Genomic DNA, 18614 nt, shown 5'->3' with positions numbered 1-18614 from the left:
ATAATAAGAAAAATAACAAAATTATAAAGGAACAAAATATTTGAATTGATGCTTTACAAAACAAGATACATAAATTGCCAATAAGCATCTGAAAAATCACTAATCAGGGTGCCTGGGTGCTCAGTTGGTTAAACATCTGACTCTTGATTTCAACTCAGGTAATGCTTTCAGAGTTGTATGATCCAGCCCTGTGTCAGTCTCCATGCTCAGGATGGAGTCTGATTCTCCCTATCCCTCTGCTCCTACCGTTGCTCACACTCTATCTCTAAAATAAATAAAAATCTTAAAAAATAATATAATAATCACTAATTATTAGGAAATGCAAGTTAAACCAATCAATGCCCAATAGAAATTGCTAAAATTAAAAAGTCAGACAATAGATAGTACAAGCAAGAATATGTAGCAATGGTAACACTCATATATTGCTGGTAGGAATAAAAATTCTACAACCATTTGGAAAATATTTTGAGAGTTTCTTATAAGGTGAAATATGCACTTGACATTTGAATTATTAATTCCATTCATAAGTATTTACCCATGAGAATGAATAACAAATGCTTATAAAAATCCATCAAGGTGGGGTGCCTGGGTGGCTCAGTGGGTTAAAGCCTCTGCTTTCGGCTCAGGTCATGATCCCAGGGTCCTGGATAGAGCCCTACGTCAGGCTCTCTGCTCAGCTGAGAGCCTGTTCCGCCCCCACCCCCGCCTGCTTCTCTGCCTACTTGTGATCTCTGTCTGTCAAATAAATAAATAAATAAAAATCTTAAAAAAAGAAAACATCAAGGTGATGGGAAAAGAAGATAAGATATATTCATAGAATGGAATATTACTCAGCAGTGAAACAGAACCAACTACTGATACATGCAGCAACATGCATGGATGTCAGAAATACTACAGAGGAAATGAAACAGACACTAAATATTCTATACCACATGATTTCATTGATATGAAATTCTATGATAGTCAAAACTAATTCATGATTTCATTGATATGAAATTCTAGAATAGTCAAAACTAATTCATAAGTTGTCAAAACTAATTCGGAAAGCAAATCAGTATTTGTTTGGGAAAAGGAATAAGTGGAGTTATTGATTGTAAAGAGGCACAAGGTTATTTTTGAATGAAGGAAATATTCTGTATTTTGGGTTTTGAAGAGGTTACAATGTACACATCTGCTAAAATTCATCAAATTATATACCATATTCTCTAAAAATGGATGAATTTATATATAAATTAATGCATTCAATTTTTTTACTTTCCTTGAAATGACAGATCTATATCATGGGAAATGGATAACACTTTTTCCACTGTTCTACACTTTGAAAGAAACAAAATAATGGATTGATAGCAAGATCAGAATAAAAAGTGGTAAACTTCCGGGAATGGGTAGGAGTGAAATTATTTGTATCTCAAGGAAGTGTTCACAAAAAGGCAACAACTGTGAAGAATATTCTGAATAATTTTTCTTCACTTTACTGATAGTGAAGAAGATAACACTTTCTGTGGATTCTAGCCACCCTCTTTCCCCAGCTACTCTAGCTTGTCAATGGGCTCATGAGCAAAATAATCAAGCATCAGGAATAGAGGCTATGCATGGGTTTAAAAACTTGGTCTTACCTTCAACAAGACTATTCTGGCTACCATTATTGCTAAATATCTAGCATGCTATAAGCTGAGTCTGATGCTGATTTCCTTTATGACACCATACACAAGGGGATCAACTAGCAAGGATGACTACTCTACCTCTTCATGGAAGAGGAAGCAACATGTTTCATAGGAATAAATGCAAAAGATATGGTTATGCCTTTACTATCTGCTCTTCTTTGAAGCACCACTACCCAAAGTTTAATGGAATTTCTGGTTCTCTATCCTGAATCCCACAAAACTTTGCTTTGGACCAAACAACGTGTTTGCCAGCAAAGAATGGGAAAAAGTTCAACCCCATGGAATCTATTGATCTTATCATGTACAACATCACTTCAAGTTTCTTTACCTGATATGACAGTGGAATACTCTATTAAAGACCCAGCTGGTGTACCAGCTAATAATACCTTGACCAGCTAAGTGCTGTTGTGCAAGATTTTGTGTATGTTTTGAACCAGCAACTGATATTGTGCTATTTTTCTTTTAACTAGAAGACGTCAATCAGGGAACTAAGAAGTGGGAATGGGAGTGGTTGGTTCCTCTCACTGTTATCCTTAGGGACCCAATCACAAAATCTTTTCTTTCTATTTGCCATTATTGGCTCTAGTGGACCTGACAATGATTCCTCTGAACTTGAAGTTTAAACTATCCTCTGTCACTTTGAATTCTTCACACCACTAAGTCAATAGACAAAGAAGTGTTTGCTGTACCAGCTGGAGTGATTTATCCTGATTATCAAGAATAAATAGAGTTGTTGCTATATACTGAAGGCAATAAGTATTCAAGGGATCCTTTGGGTTGCATCTTAGTACTTATAGGTCCAGTGAAAATGGTTAATAAAAGAATGGAGTAAGCCACATAAACAGGGCCACTAAGTACTCCAGTCCTTTGAAAAGGAGGTGTTGTATCCCCACATCAGGTAAAGAACCATGGCCAGCTAAGGAGCTTCCTGAAGGCAAATGGAATGGATAGTGAGAGAAGAAAATTATAAATACCAGTTATGGCTTCTTATTCACTTGCAGAAATCAGGCGTATAGAAAGTAAGCTCATTTTCTTTTCTGCTTTATGATATATACATTTGTGTATATCAACCAGTTTGTTTTCCAGGCTTCCTCTTCCTCTAATATAAAGTACAATAGTAGAGATTAACCTTACAGTCCAGAATAAAGATATAAGAGATCAAAGGAAAATTCAAACCAAGTTTGAAAAAGAATGGACATCACCCAGAGATACAGTGATTCATGGAATTGTGAGTCTACCCTTTTGATGAAAGAGTGAGTTGTATATGGCCATATGCATATGTGGCTATACAATGAAGATCTACTTCGTATCATGAGAAAACCTGAGGTCAGATGGCTGTTTATTTTTGAAGGTAGCATATGGGTAGAAGGGCATAAGTGGATACAGAGGTGACAAAGGATGAACTAAACCAGATTTATGTTTAACTTTGCATGTCTCCTGTGCCTGTTTGCTATGGACTGAACATTTGTGTCCACCCGAAATTTATATGTTGAAATCCTAATCTGCAATGTGATAGTATTTGAAATACAGTCTTTGGGAAAGAATTAGAATTATATTAGGTTATGAGAGTAGGGCCCTTGTAAAAAGAGTCAGAGACATAAGAGCTATCTCCCTGTCTCCCTGTCATGTAAGGACACAGCCCAGAGATAACCATCTGTAAACCAGGAAAAGCTCACTCACCAAACACTGGTTCTGCCAGCACCTTATTCTTGGACTTCCCAGACTCCCAAACTGTGAGAAATCAATGTTTGCCATTTGAGTCACCAAATCTACGGTATTTTTGTTATAGCAGCCCCATCTAAGACTATTTTATTTTCTAGTGTGCTTCAAAGGAGGAGAACCTGAAACTCCATTTCCCAGACCCAGGCCCCCTTTAACTGAATGGTTCCAGGTTGGCTGGCAAATGGCGAGCAAGCATTAAGAGGCAGAAAGGAGCAGGAAAGAAAGCAGCATTCTTTCCTGACAACAATTTTAAAAAAACGAGCAGACAACACGAGACATAGTGAGGACTTCCAAATCATCCACTTAGGGCAGCTCAGGTAACAGAAACATTAGGAGTCATGTTTTGGAGAGTCTTAAAATTCATAGTAACATCCAAATGAACTCTTGAGAATCCTCTCTAGGTCTACAGGTCACACAGACCAGCAGGTTGGCTTCCCTTTATGTTACTAGCCAGCCCTAACAACGGTTATGCCTGTAATTCCTGGGACAAACCCCTACCTGTTCGAATTATCTAGAGAGAATTCTAATCTTCTGGCTAAAATCTATAATACAGGAAAATACCACAACTTTGGTATGTCCAAAAAAATGACAAAGAATTATCCCTTTAGAACATAAAAACACAAAGAAATAAACAACAAAACCATCCCTCTGGTGAAGCCATAGATCAGGGTTTTTGCTAACATAATGATCTACTAAAAGGGCTACTTTTATGGGAAATAGAAGGGCTATTCTTGATTTACTATAAGGAATTATTCAAAAACATTTTATTTTGGTTATACTTCTTTTGATAGGAATTGGAGGAAAAGTAGTTCACCACAAGAGCATAAACTCAAAGTTTGAAATGAATGAATGAACCATCCCTTGGGTTCTTACTCTAAGTCAGGAAAAACTCCACAGGCAGATCTCACTTTGGTTTCAATTAATCTCATCAAACTCTTTACCAGTAAGCTCATGTTACTATATTCAGCCTACTATACCTGGTGTTATAACAATAAAATTGAAATATTTTGTAAATCATGCATCATTTTAGATTATTGAAAATATGACATTTAATATCAGAGGCACTAAATGATGAATGAGTTAGTGCTAGAGGAAAGCAAATTCCAGTTTCCTGCTCCAAGAAACATTTCATACCAGTGACTAAAATTTAGGGTTTTGTTTCAAAGTTAATCACGAAACTAATGCTGATTTAGAAGAGATCTTCATGCATGCACCAGTTGAGGAAAACACCTCCGCAAGCAACCTGAGCAAAAGCCCACTTCAAAGTAATAAAAAGTTCAAAATGTAGCTCTCTGTGTTTGTGATTTTATGTTCAGCTTAAAAAAGATCACTCTCACTTAGTACAAAATACTTGTTGTTGTCAAAAGAAACGTTATGGTCCATTAATGCTCCTGGTAAGAGCATTTAAATATTTCATTGTTACGGAGAACCCATCATTCAAATCACTGATTATTTATTCCCTTTTCATCTGTTAAAAACAAGGTTAAATTACAGAAGTTATTCATTAAAGATCTATTTAGCCTATAAGAAGTAAATGATGCTTTTCCAACTAAAAATAATCCTGGCCACTTGCTACATTTTTAGCATGCTAGCAAATGACATACTGACATGTGAAGAGCTAGACAGTTATAGTGAACCCAATGTGCTTTTGGCACAAAGTCAATGTTCTATCAGGCAACACTACTGCCTACTATATAATGTGACACCTAACTCTATCAGTAACATCATATTCAACGTCCAGATAAGTTTTACTATTGACGTTCCTCTTAGCATCAAGTGACAAGAGAATGTGTCCAGTAAAAAGTTCTGAACCTCAGACACACCAGAGGCATGACAACCTAATCTGTGTTCCACTGAACATTTTGGTCAACTGATAACAAATGTTACAAGCGACAACCAATTGTGGGAGAAGTTGATTCCAAGGCAATTGCAGAGGGCAGAATCCCTCTGATGGTTCTAGAACATGTTACAGTTCGTCTGAAACAATGCATGAACAAGTAGAAGAGCCAGAAAGTGATAGCAGAGCAGCTATTTTTGTTAGAGTGGAGCCGAGGAGAAAACTTAAGCTCGAGAATGACTGCATAAACTATGATCTACAAATGATCTTCAAAGCAGCAGCATTTTCTAAAGGATAGATATTGGTGAGAAAATTGCCTGGATATTTTCAGGTAATATTGCTTAATTTCTTGAAAATATAATATGACTTATGAGAAAATAATGCTAATCTCCATTTGCGGACACCCACCAGGTACCAGACATTGTATTATACCCTTTATTTCTTTAACATATTTAATTCTGGTAACAATGCTTCCAAATAGTCATTATTATCTTCATGTTTTAAATGAGTAAGCTGCAGGAGCTTAGCGACTGCCCAAGATCACACAGCTAGCAAGTGGAAGAGCCAACATTTGGTCCCAAATGAATATGGCTCAAAGTCTAAGCTTCTTCCCTATTCAAAAATGTGTGAATTTCATTTTTATCATTGCTTATATATATCTATAAACAAACATGTATTCACACTGTGAATACACCTATTTTTAGAATATCATTCGTAAACAATTCCTTGGGCATTTTGAAAACTCTAATAGGCACTTTAAGGGGGAAAGCTATGTAGACCATATTTCTGAAAGACTGAAAAATCATAAAATCATGAAAAAAATGGAAACTCACTTAAGAGAGAAAGGGGTTTTGGTGCAGACTAAGAATATGTAAATGATTTAATCAGTTTTCTGGGACTGATTTTCAGAGTACTGAAAACAATCTCTCTAGGAAAGGTTAAGTATTAAATATGGTTTTTATAAGATATAGAAATAGAGAAAGGAACATTCATGAGAATTATTTTTGAGGAAAAAGCATCAGCACTTAGTAAAATTTTGGATATCTCAGAGAAAATTCAAAAATTCTTTCACATTATTTGCCATAAAATAAGCAGCTTTGGGGAAGCTGCAGAAGATAGATTAGCAGGATGTAGAAACCAGCCAAAACGATGCAGAGACTGGAGGCTGATTTCCTCGAAAAAAAGCTAAAAATATACTTCTGCATCAAACAAAGAAAGTTCTGGAGATTGGCATATATGTTTTTTCTCTAGTTTGAAAATAAGAATGGAACCCTCTTCAACTTACTGAGACTGATGATTCAATCACAAAATACCTCTTCATTTGATTACTTTAGGAAGCTCTCTTCAGCTGTCCTGAGCTTTTTTTTTGTCTTTTCCCTTTTGTTTTGTTTTATTTTTTTTTTAATTTCTTTCTTTGCTTTGTTTGAGTCAACCTAGTAGGAGGTTTAGAATATCTAGGATGTGTGTCCTGGTAGCTCAAGAGAAAAATCAGCTGAATAAAAAGCATTTGTATCTTTAGGTGACATATGAGCAAACCAAGATCATTCTCTAATTAGCTTGGCAAACTTTGACAAGTCAGTAGCTTTGTTTCTGCCTCATTTTCTTCCACTATAAAATAAGGGGATAGGCTGGATGATGTTTTCAAATTTATCAACTCTAACTTCTAGAATTTTGTATACCAAGCTGACATCAAGGAGTGGAGCTTGGAACTGTCACCCTCCATGTTATATACCTTGATTACAGCTCTTGCTGCCTTATTTCTAAATAATGATATGTATTAAACTTTCATTAACAAACATTAATATTGATTTCTTAACCATTATTTTGTGATAGTTGACATAATTCTATTACCTTCAGTGCACACCATGGCAAATATCCACTAAGTGCCTTCTAAAAATAATCCTGAGTCCACACATTTTGAATACCTAGCAGAGTACCCTCCCTTCCTCCTTTTATACTCAGAAGGGATTGATTTCATTGGTCTTTTCAGTAAAAAAATACCCCATTCTTTTCAATCTTGTCCTTTCTTTCCCAACTTATTTTACATACTCTAACAAGTGACTTAACTGGGCCCCTCACACTATCTGACCAAACTCAGTGTGACTTGAATCTCTGAAAAGAAAACCTCTGCGTTTACTCTTTTGATCGTTTTAAGAGTATGTCAATCTCTGCATATCACTTTCTTGTTCTAGCAAGGGTAAGTCTGGTCACAACTGCCAGGTCCTTATCAAATTTCTCTCGCTTTTGTGATAAGCGTTTGGGATTTCAACTGACTGAGGGAGACTCCCTGAGACCGTGGCTGCAGGTGGATTCCCTGAGTTATCTTCATCGGTCCCATATCTCTCTGCATCAGTGGAGCTGGATTATAATGTTGCCTTTGTGTAACAAGGAAAACTTTTCTATTTGTCTGTCAAATGTAAATTTACTAGGTCTGGCAGCCACAATGTAGTTTTGAGGAAAGAATGCTTTGGAGTGGATCAGTTTTGAGTTCTGAAGCCACAATTCTCTTTGTTTTGTTTTGTTTTGTTTTTAAACACGTAATTTAAACCATTTTCTTAAAAATGATTATTCTGCAAGTCCAGAAGGATGAGTCTGGCAACTTTTCTTCCATTGGCGCCCATGATGATAAATGATAGCATAATTTCTATTTACCCAGCTATGAAATTTTGAAAAATAATTCAGGATTTGGGTAAATAACCCACGGAGTATCAGGGTTCAGTTTCCATCCCCCCAGTATTGTAACTAGAGCAATTTCAGCTCACCTAGGTGGTTAGATTTAATGTTTCAAGTCAGAGACAGACTGGGGCACTCAAAAAGGAGACCCTTTCCTACTTATTCTCCCTTCCTGTCACTCTCCAGTTCTCTGCAGGAGCTGACATCATTGCTGCCATTGTACTCCTAGATACTTAACCCCACTGCCTACCTGCTCTTCAGAACTGATTTTACTATTCAGCATATCACAAGCACAACATTTAGAATCCTATACCTCACCAACCACTCATAATAAGGCTGTTCTCCAATGTAAGAATTATTTTATGTATCCATTTTCTAGGGGTGCAACAAATTACCTCACATTTAGTGGTCTAAAACAACAGAACTATATTCCCTCACAGTTCTGAAGGCCACAAGTCTGAAATCAGGAGGTCAGCAGGACTACGTTCTCTCCAAAGCCTCCCGGGGAATACCCTTCACTGTCTCTTCCACCTTCTGGCGGCTCTAAACATCTTCTTGGATTGTGATGGCATCACTCCAATCTCTGCCTCCAGGCTCACATTACCTCCTCTTTTGTGTGTCTTTTAGGTGTGTCTGTATACAGTCTCCTCCTGCCTCTGTCTTGTAAAGCTATAAGGACTTTTGTGATGGTATTTTTGGACCCACTGGATAATTTAGGGAAATCTCTCCATCTCAAGATCCTTAACTTAGTAACATCCACAAAGACCCCTTTTTTCAAATAAAGTAAAGATTTATAAATTCCAGAGATTAGGATCGCTATCTTTCAGTGACCATCACTCAGCCTGCTATACTCAGCCATAGAAGGTCTGGGTCATAAGTAATTTTATTTCTTTCTATCTTTAGAAGAAACAATTTATGATTTCTCTTAATGAAGAGTTGATAGCAAACATCTCTATGAACATTTACATAGTACCAGCCTACATTGTCCTTTATCAATCCAGAGTATTTATCCCAAGAAAGGACACTGTCCCTAAACTTTTCCTACCCTAGAATGATTTCCCTACCTTCTTCATATGTCTTCCCCACATCTTATCTTCTGAAAAACAATATTTTCCTATTAATAAAAATATTTATTATGGTAAAGGCTACCTTTATCTCCTTTATCTTCCTTCTATGTTCCTTCTTCTATGTTCCTCTATGTTCCTTCCTTCGTCATGTATTTCTTGAGTCCCCATAATGCCAAGATCTGTAACAGCCACCGACATTTAATCTGAAAGTCTCTTATCCTTAATTTACTTAGGACACTTAAGGACTTTTATGAAAACATTCTCATATGCTGTTTTGCCAGCCAAGTCTTCAAAATAGATTGGTAGGTGTGTAGAAGTACAACCACTTCTCTGAGGGCAGAGGAGCACCAGACTTCCCCTGTTGGTATCCCAAGATTTCAAGTACCTTTCAAAACACTCATTATATCCCCAGAAGTCCTATCAGAGTACCATCAGTAAAGCATGAAGCTAGCCAGGGTGTCAGTGGGTAACTAAAGGTAGAATGGGATAGTTTTTACCCGAAGGAGGCCTTCACCAAAGGAAGGTGCCAATCAATCTAACCTGAGAAGGAGTTCCCATTGACAAGGTAGTTGGGCAGGAAGACAAGTGAAGGGAATCTTACTACAGAGGAGCCAAGAATTATATTGTCAGAAAATTTCCTAAGCTTAGTTTTCTAACTATAAATTAATGTATTACTTGTGGAAAATTTGCAAACTACAGAAATGAATTTTAAAAGATTTACAAAACTCATTCAGAATTCCTATCACCCAGATAAAACCATAACTAATGTTTCAGTGTATTCCCCATAAGTCCTTTTTATAAAAAATACAGGTTTATTGTAACATAGAAGATACCTTAAATATATTATTTTGTACCCTACTTTAATTTTGCTTAATGCTGCATGGAGACCATTTTCCAATTATATTAGATTTTTTTGTAAACATGATTTCAACGAATGTATATTATCTCATCGTGTAACTTTACCTAAGCATTCTTCATTGTTGGACATTTGCTTCAGATTCCATGCTGTATAATGTTGTAGCAAACATTCTAGTGCACAATGCTTTATATGGATCATTAATTATTACTATAAGTTCCTCAATGTAAAAATACCAGGTCAAGAAAATTAACACTTGTAAGACTCCTGACACATAGTAATAAAATTATATATAAATAACTTAGCATAGTTTCTGGCACATAGAAAGTACTAATTAATGCTAGCCAGTGTTTAATAATAACTTTTCATTCAAAAAGATGGTAGCAATTTATACTCCCGTTGCCATCCCCCTTTAACTACAATTTTGTTAGAAACACATCTCTGAATCTCCTTTGAAGCTGGGAGGTGGATTCTAAGTTCTGGTCACCCACCGAAACCAAATACCTACTCCCTGATTCTGTACAGGTTTCAGGTGTGACACTTGCTATATTTCAATCTCTCCAAACAACTTTCAGAAATGTTCTAATGCTCAGACAACCCTTCTCTAAACCTGATCTATTACAGCCATGCTGCACACAGTATACATTTTCTGAAATCTGGGGATAAAGCAAAAGGAAGGGATACCAGCACTGAACAGATGGCACAGATCTCTCCATCCAAATGAGAAGTGTTCTATGTGGTTTGATATCCTCTAGGGAATAACTTTCTATTTTATCCATACCTTGTCCAATGAGAAACTACCAGGGTAAATTTTCTATTTCATCATGCACTTAGCATATTGTCACTATGAACATTTCCTCTTCTCTCCCCTATTTTGGAAAGCACTTTCAGTTTGATACACAGAGTTGTGTTATATTTGCTTTGCTTCTGAACATGGGGATGATTTATAAAGGTTTCATACAAGTGTGTGCTGGACAATCTGAAAGGACTGACCTTTCATCAGTCCCAAAACTGGGAAGGAATTAGCTCATTAAAAAGCAATATCCTGGGGCACCTGGGTGGCTCAGTGAGTTAAAGCCTCTGCCTTCAGCTCAGATTGTGATCCCATGGTCCTGGGATCAGGCCCCCACATCGGGCTATCTGCTTGGCAGGGAGCCTGCTTCCCTTCCTCTCTCTCTGCCTGCCTGCCTGCTTGTGATCTCTGTCTGTCAGATAAATAAATAAAATCTTGGAAAAAAAAATCCTATTCCTTATTCAGCTGTCATGAAGTTCAACCTGAAATACAATGATTTTAAGCCCAAGCATGTATGCTATCCAAGTATGGATTTGATATTATACTTCATATTATAATAGTAGTTCAATATGTTTTATGTAATTCCATAAAATTTCACCCTGTTTCTTATAGTAGAAAGGATTCAGCTACACTACAAGAAAATCATGTACCCTTACTTAAAAGTTCATTATGAATTTTTCTTATTTGATCACCAAGTCTACATATAGCCATTATCAAAGTCTCTCAGCTCCACTATTAGATGTGAATTCTACTGTATAACATCATGAGCTACAAGCATTGTATCAGTTAAAACAGTCATTTCAGTTTGAAGGTCAGGGGTGGGTTTCTGCCCATAAAGATGTAACTCTTTATAACACAAGCCATGTGTTCAGTATTAGATTAAAGAGCTAAGAGCTCTGTTTAGGCAGGAAATACATCTTACTCATTATTACAATAAATGCTTAGCATGGTGCACATAGTAGAAGTTATTTTTTTCTTTCTTTTTTTTTTTTTTTTAGATTCATTTATTTATTTGAGAGAGAGAGCAAGAGAGGGGAGGAGCAGAGGAAGAGAATCTTCAAGCAGACTCCCCACTGAGCACAGAGCCTAACATGGAGCTCATCCTCACAATCCCAAAGATCACAAACTGAGCTGAAACCAAGAGTCACATGTTTAACTGACTGAGCCACCTAGGTGCTTCTAGGTTATTCTTGTAAAAGGAAGGGAAAAAGGGTAGGAGATTTAAAAAGGAGAGAAGGTAAGAAGGGAGAGAGAGAGAGTGCAAGGAAGTCAGGCAGGGAAGGAGGGGGGAAAAAGGAAATAGGAAGGAGATTGAAGTAACCCACAACATGTAAAGATTTAGCTTCCCACTCACCTCTTTCTGGCTACCTTTGGTGCTGATTATGTGGATTCATGACCATTATCATACTTGACCTTGATTTAGTCACTAGGCTTTGTCTTTTCTTTCTTTCTTTCTTTCTTTCTTTCTTTCTTTCTTTCTAATTCCTTTATTTATTTCAGAGGGAGAGATGGGGCAGGGAGGGAGAGAGAGCACATGGGGTGGGAGGAGGGGAGGGAAAGAGAGAATCTCAAGCAGACTCCCCACCAAGTGTGGAGCCCAATACAGGACTCAATCTCATGACCCTGAGATCAAGACCTGAGCCAAAATCAAGAGTCAGACACCCAACAACTGAGCCACCCAGATGCCCGTTTGTTTTCTTTTATTGCTGATTTTGTCTTTGTAATACAATCGTAGTAGTTGTTAGGCTGTTATTTTCAGGTCCAATTACTACTTCTACTCTCTTGTTCAAATAGATTTCTTTCTTTGTTCCAGGATCATCTCTGCACACCATCAGTTTGGTTTGGAATTTTCTAACCTGGATCTTGGTAAAATTCCCTTGAACTAAATATTAATGTCACAAAAATTCTGGCTGGTCCACCTATTCTAAGAGGATCTATACTAAAATTTGCCTAGAACTCTAAATTCTTAAATGCTCTGAAAGTAATTATAAATATATTTATGACTTTGCAGTAGCAGCTAATGAAATTTTAAAATATCCTTATATGCAATTTGGAAAGGACTTTCAGATCTGCACAAATAATTAGTGTGAAGGTAATCTAACATGGACAACCAAATGTAAACTCAAGCTTCTTGGGATTTCTCTCCTTCTCCTCTTCTCCCCCTCTCTGTCACATATATGCCCACACACAAACATACACCAACAAGTGTTTGAGTTTTTTTGCTTAGACTTAGGTAATCCATCTTTGATGATGGTAGAAAGAATATAATATCACACTTCAAATCTGAGCTTTAATATTTATAACTGTGTGATATTAGGGTGTCATTTTTTAATAAAAGATTTATTATAAAGAAATTTACTTTATAGGGTATAATTAATTTTTTAAGATTTTATTTATTTGAGAGAGAGCATGAGTGAGGGGAGGGAGATGGCCAGAGGGAGAGGGAGAAGCAGACTCCCCACTGAGAAAGGAGCTGGACCCCAGGCTGGATCCTAGGACCCTGGGATCATGACCTGAACCAAAGGCAGATGCTTAACTGACTGAGCCACCCACGTACCCTGAGGGTATAATTAATTTTATAATTTGCTTTAGAAGTTATAAAAGTAGAATTATTCCAAAATTAACTTATTCTGTTTATTCAAATAAAATAGCATTAAGGACATCATCATTTTTACCATACATATTCAAGTTTTTTAAATACCTAATTTATTTTCTTGCCAATTTATTTTTATTCTTATCTTTATTTCCTAAAAGCTATGATATAGATCATCAGAGAATATCTCAAGTTTCTATATACCTTTAAAGGCATATAAAATCAGAGGATTTTTGAGGATCAAAATACTACTTTTTGAAATTCTATCTCCTTTGATTTTGAAATTCCATGGAAATAAATTCTGTCCTCCAGATTGAATCAATTAATTGCTTATAACTTGATTGTGAATTTTTACTTATGAGTATTGGAAGTTATAGTCAATTAGGAATCAAGAAGATAGAAACCCCAAGCTTTGAATCTTCTGGACTGAATTTGATCTATGGAGATCATTATAGATGCAGAAGGGGCCCTAAGATTATTTCAGGACCACTTGGCATAGCAACAATGATCAGGCAAAATTAAGGACAAAGACAGCATGACAATAATCACATAAAAATGGGGTGCCTGGGTGGCTCAGTGGGTTAAAGCCTCTGCCTTCGGCTCAGGTTATGATCCCAGAGTCCTGGGATCGAGCCCCGCATCGGGCTCTCTGCTCAGTGGGGAGCCTGCTTCCTCCTCTCTCTCTGCCTGCTTCTCTGTGATCTCCATCTGTCAAATAAGTAAATAAAATCTTAAAAAAAAAAAATCACATAAATTTTTTTTTAATATTTTATTTTTAAGTAGTTTCTACACCCAATGTGGGGCCCAAATTCACAACTTCATGATCAAGAGTCACGTGCTTCCCTGACTGAGGCAGTCAGGTGCTCCCAGAATCACATGAATTTAGGTAACACTTAAAGGCAATCAAATTTATTTTCTTCTGTACTATCCTCCCACCTACCTTTCTCTTTAATCTAATAAAAATACCTAAGAAGGACCTTACAAAGATCATGCCAGGGTTATGAGTTACTGAGAGAGCCAAGAGGGATTTGGGATCCAAAACTCTCATTACTGCAGGTCCTAAAATGGGATCCAAAGTGAGAAGGAACATTACTTGCAGAGGTTGAAAGTATACAAATGCCAAAGATTGAGATGAACTAAATAGTTGATTACAAGTTCAGGGGTGGGGTACCTGGGTTGCTCAGCCAGTTAAGCATCTGCATTCTGCTCAGGTCATGATCTTGGGGTCCTGCGATGGAGCCCGGTATGAGGCTCCCTGCTCAGCAGGGAGTCTGCTTCTCCCTCTGACCAACCCTCCTGCTCTTGCACACTTGCACTCGCTCGCTTTCTCTCTCTCAAATAAATAAATAAAATCTTTTTAAAAAATTCTTAAAAGTTCCGGGGTGAGGTGATCTTAAACCTAAAATAAGATGGACTCCATAAATAAACTCCTAAACTTTTCCTCCTCTTGTCAGATTAAGACATGATCATTCTAGAACACAGCAGTATAAGGCACGTGAATTAAGATCAAAATATAATAATCAAGCTAGTGTGACAAGAGTAAAAAGCATGTGTTGACCAAAAAATGACCTAGTTCCCACATGGACTGGCATAATACTTTTAATTACAGACCATTAGTATATTGATGATGATGATGATGATGATATTTTTGGCCACAGCATGTCTTCTCTTTCAAAATCCCTTTTTGTCTGCCTGCTTCTCCTCTATATAATTTCAACTGAAAATAAAATATTCAAACATTAACTATCTATTATCTATCTATCTACCTCATCTATCTAATATTGGGCTAAGGAGATAGACAATACAAAGCTGAAGAAGAAACTCTGTGACCTCAAGGAAATTTGTCACAAAATATTGTGACAAATGAACAGACTAAATAAGTCTAACAATGTGAAGAGTAGGGCAGTTGGTAGAGTTGGAGGAAGGAGAGATTATGCTCATTTGAAAAGATTCAGAAAAGTCTTCATGAAGAGGTGACATTCAAGAAAGAACCTTAAAATGATTACGATTTTTGTCAAGTAACACTGGGGGAAGGGTTATTTGCTAGCAAATATGCAATCACTGAATATTTTTGAACGGGAATTATAAGCATCTGACAACAGAAGTATGTCATCCTCTATACCCAGGGTTTGACAAATAACAGCTAAGGAAGGACCTCAACCTTTTTAGTGGCAATTTTATTCATTCCAAAGGGAGATATAATTTTATTTGTTTATTTGAGAATGAGAGAGAGAGATCACAGTGGGGGAATAGGCAGAGAGAGACAAGCAGACTCCCCGCCAAGTGTGAAGCTCCACACAGGGCTCAATCCCAGGACCCTGAGATTATGACCTGAGCCAAAGTCAAACCCTCAACTAACTGAGCCATCCAGGCATCCCATCCAAATGGAGATTTTGACACTCTAAGACTGTTTAATTCTAGCAACCCTCACATATTTAAAACTGGTAATAAATTTTATGCAATAATTAGCTATTCCTATGACATTTCAAAAGATCAAAAAATGTGAACAATTACCTTTTCCTTGTTGATAAGCAACCTTTGGTTATCTTTTGGTTGATGGTCTTTCTAAGGAAGTATGTGTTTTTTCTAAAGTAACTTTGTATCGTTCTTGTAAAATTTCTCTACTCAAATCTAGCAAGATGGAAATTATTCTATAAATATCAGAAACCAAAATTTTCCATCACAGAGTATAACTGTATATTTCCTTGGGTCACACCCTGAAAATCTCATGTTCATGTGTATGTGATCTATGTACTTATATGGACATATGCAGTGATTTTCAAGGGTTATCCTAAGTCAGATGCACAGTGCTAGATTATTGAAATATTTAGGTAAAAATTCTAATTGGTTTCTTCATAGACCATTTCTTAAATCAATGAGAATTAAAAAGGAAATTCCTACTTTCAAATATAGCTTCATGGGGAAATCCTGGAAAATTTTATACATTTAACTGTCACTTAAAGCCTAGAGTAGAGTACCTCTCTGACCTTGGAGAGACAAGAGTTCTTCTGTCCCTCACAAGTTGGATTAGCGGACATCAAAGCCCTGAGGATGTTCCAAAGGTCAATAGCTTCAACCAGCTCTACTAGATTTTTCAGAGAATAAAAATTATCTTCTTTAGTCTTGTGTCTACCCATTACGTGAATAAGAGAGGAGAGAAGTAAAAATACATCTTCTCATTCACAAAGGAGACCCTGGCTTAGGAAGTGCCACATTTTCTGGAACTTTCCTTTGTTAATTCTATTTGTTAATTCTATTTATTGAGAAATATATACATTGGCCTGGAATAAAGTAAATAATCAATTCAACTTCTCCAAAATGCCTAAACATCTACATTGCAGGTGCTGTATATCTAGGAAACACAATTCACACAATCCTTTTTCAGGGAGTAGGCAGCCTCTTGGAAACGTCCTAGTCATTCCTAGGTCCAAAATATTACTCCTTCTGCCACATTTCACCTGTCCTCCTCATGAGATTTCAACTTTGGCATCGAATTCAGTGCTTTCTCGCCTCTCCTGTATTGCCTAAGGCTATTCTGAGCTTTTGTGATCATTTTACTTTGAAATAGAAATTAGTCTATTGCTTAAAACAATACTGCTAGGTAATACAGGTAAGTCTTTATATTTTTTTCCTCTTCTTATCTTCATTGTCACCAGATTGAAACTTGATGTACAGTGTTTCCCACATTTAAGAGTTAACTGAAAGCCTAAATGAGCTGGGGAGAAAACCAGCCCTGGGCATAAATTTTCCTTGATGCTTTTAATTTACTGTTTAACTTAGGAAAGCTCCTCTTCCTGAGAGATTCTATGGGTTTGAAAAGAATTAAATTCTCTTAGTTTCATCTAAGATGAAAACATTCATCTAGTGTTAAATTCCACACCATATATATCATCTCACTTCTATTAGAATGGTTTTATCAAAAAGAAATAACAAATACTGGCAAGTATGTGGAGAAAAGTGAACCCTTCCTCACCTTTGGTAGAAATGCAACTTGGTGCAACCACTATAGAAAAAAGTAGGAAGGTTCCTCAAAAAAATTAAAAATAGGGGCACCTGGGTGGCTCAGATGGTTAACCGTCTGTGTTCAGCTCAGGTCATGATCCCAGGGTCATGGAATCAAGTCCTGTATGGGGCTGCCTGCTCAGCAGGAAGCCTGCTTCTCCCTCTCCTGCTTGTCTTCCCTCTCTCACTCTCTGTCAAATAAATAAATAAAAGCTTAAAAAAATTAAAAATATACCTATCATAGGATCTAGCAATCCCACTTCTGAGAAATGAAATCACTCTTTCAAAAAGATGTCTGCATCTTTTTGTGTTCATTGTAGCATTAAGATAGCCAACACATAGAAACAACCAAAGTGTCCATTGATAAATGAATGGATTAGGAAGATGTGCTATATATATAATGGAATATTATTCAACCATAAAAAAGAAGGAAATCTTGCCACTGGTGACATGAATGGACCTTAAGAACATTGCGCTAAGTGAAATAAGTCAGAAAGAGTAAAATAGGGTATAATCTCACTTATATGAGGAATCTAAAAAACAAAAACAAAAATGAATTCATAGAAACAGAGAGTAAGGGGCACCTGGGTGGCTCAGTCAGTTAAACATCTGCCTTTCACTCAGGTCATGATTCCAGGGTCCTGGAATCACACCCACATCTGGCTACCTGCTCAGCGGGGAGCCTGCTTCTCCCTTTCTCTCTGACTCACCCCACTCTCATTGTGTGTGTTCTCTCTCCCTCCCTCTCTCTCTTAAATAGTTTAAGAAAAAAAAAAGAAAGAAAGAAAGAAAGAAAGAAAAGAAAAGAAAAGAAAAGAAAAGAAAAGAAAAGAAAAGGAAAGAAAAGAAAAGAAAAGAAAAGAAAAGAAAAGAAAAAGGAACAGAGTAGATTGGCGGTTGCCAGAAGAGAGTGGGACAGGAAAATGGGTAAAGGTGGTCAAAGTGTACAAACTTCTAGTTATAACATGATTAAGTTCTGAGGATCTAATATATAGCATGGTGACTGCAGTTAACAATACTGTATAGTGTACTTGGAAGTTGCTCCGAGAAAAGATCTTAAAAGTTCTCACCATTAAAAAAAAAAAAAAAAGTTAACTATGTGAGGTGATAAATATGTTAACTAACTTTATTGTGGTAATCATTTCACAATATATATATTTATGTCAAATCATCACATCGTACACCATAACTTATATAGTGTTATATGTCAATTATATCTCTAAAAAGCTGGGGGGAAAATTCACCTGATAATACCTACATTAGAAATTTAAAAGCATTAATGCTATTTTAAAAATGACATTCAGGTTTAAATTTAGAAAAGAAATACAAATAATATAATGAAAAGAAATAGAATCTGAGAGGCCAATTTCATCATTTTGATTATACGGATTTACTAAAATCAACATT

The 18614-nt window shown here is 36.5% G+C and overlaps 1 long non-coding RNA gene across 2 annotated transcripts in view; it reads left to right on the top strand.

The window, feature by feature from the left end:
• Nucleotides 1–5433: 5433 nt before the first annotated feature.
• Nucleotides 5434–18614, top strand: part of LOC116870577 — a 73484-nt gene continuing 60303 nt past the window's right edge. For both annotated transcript variants that reach the window (XR_004383248.1, XR_004383249.1), the window contains exon 1: nt 5434–5554. This is a non-coding gene — a long non-coding RNA (uncharacterized LOC116870577). The remainder of the gene's footprint in view (nt 5555–18614) is intronic.

Source organism: Lontra canadensis, unplaced genomic scaffold (genome assembly GCF_010015895.1).
Source record: "Lontra canadensis isolate GAN:19392208 unplaced genomic scaffold, GSC_riverotter_1.0 scaffold23, whole genome shotgun sequence".
In the NCBI taxonomy this organism is placed as follows: Eukaryota; Metazoa; Chordata; class Mammalia; order Carnivora; family Mustelidae; genus Lontra; species Lontra canadensis.
Note: the sequence above shows the minus strand (reverse complement) of the source record. Positions and strands in the feature narration are given on the sequence as shown.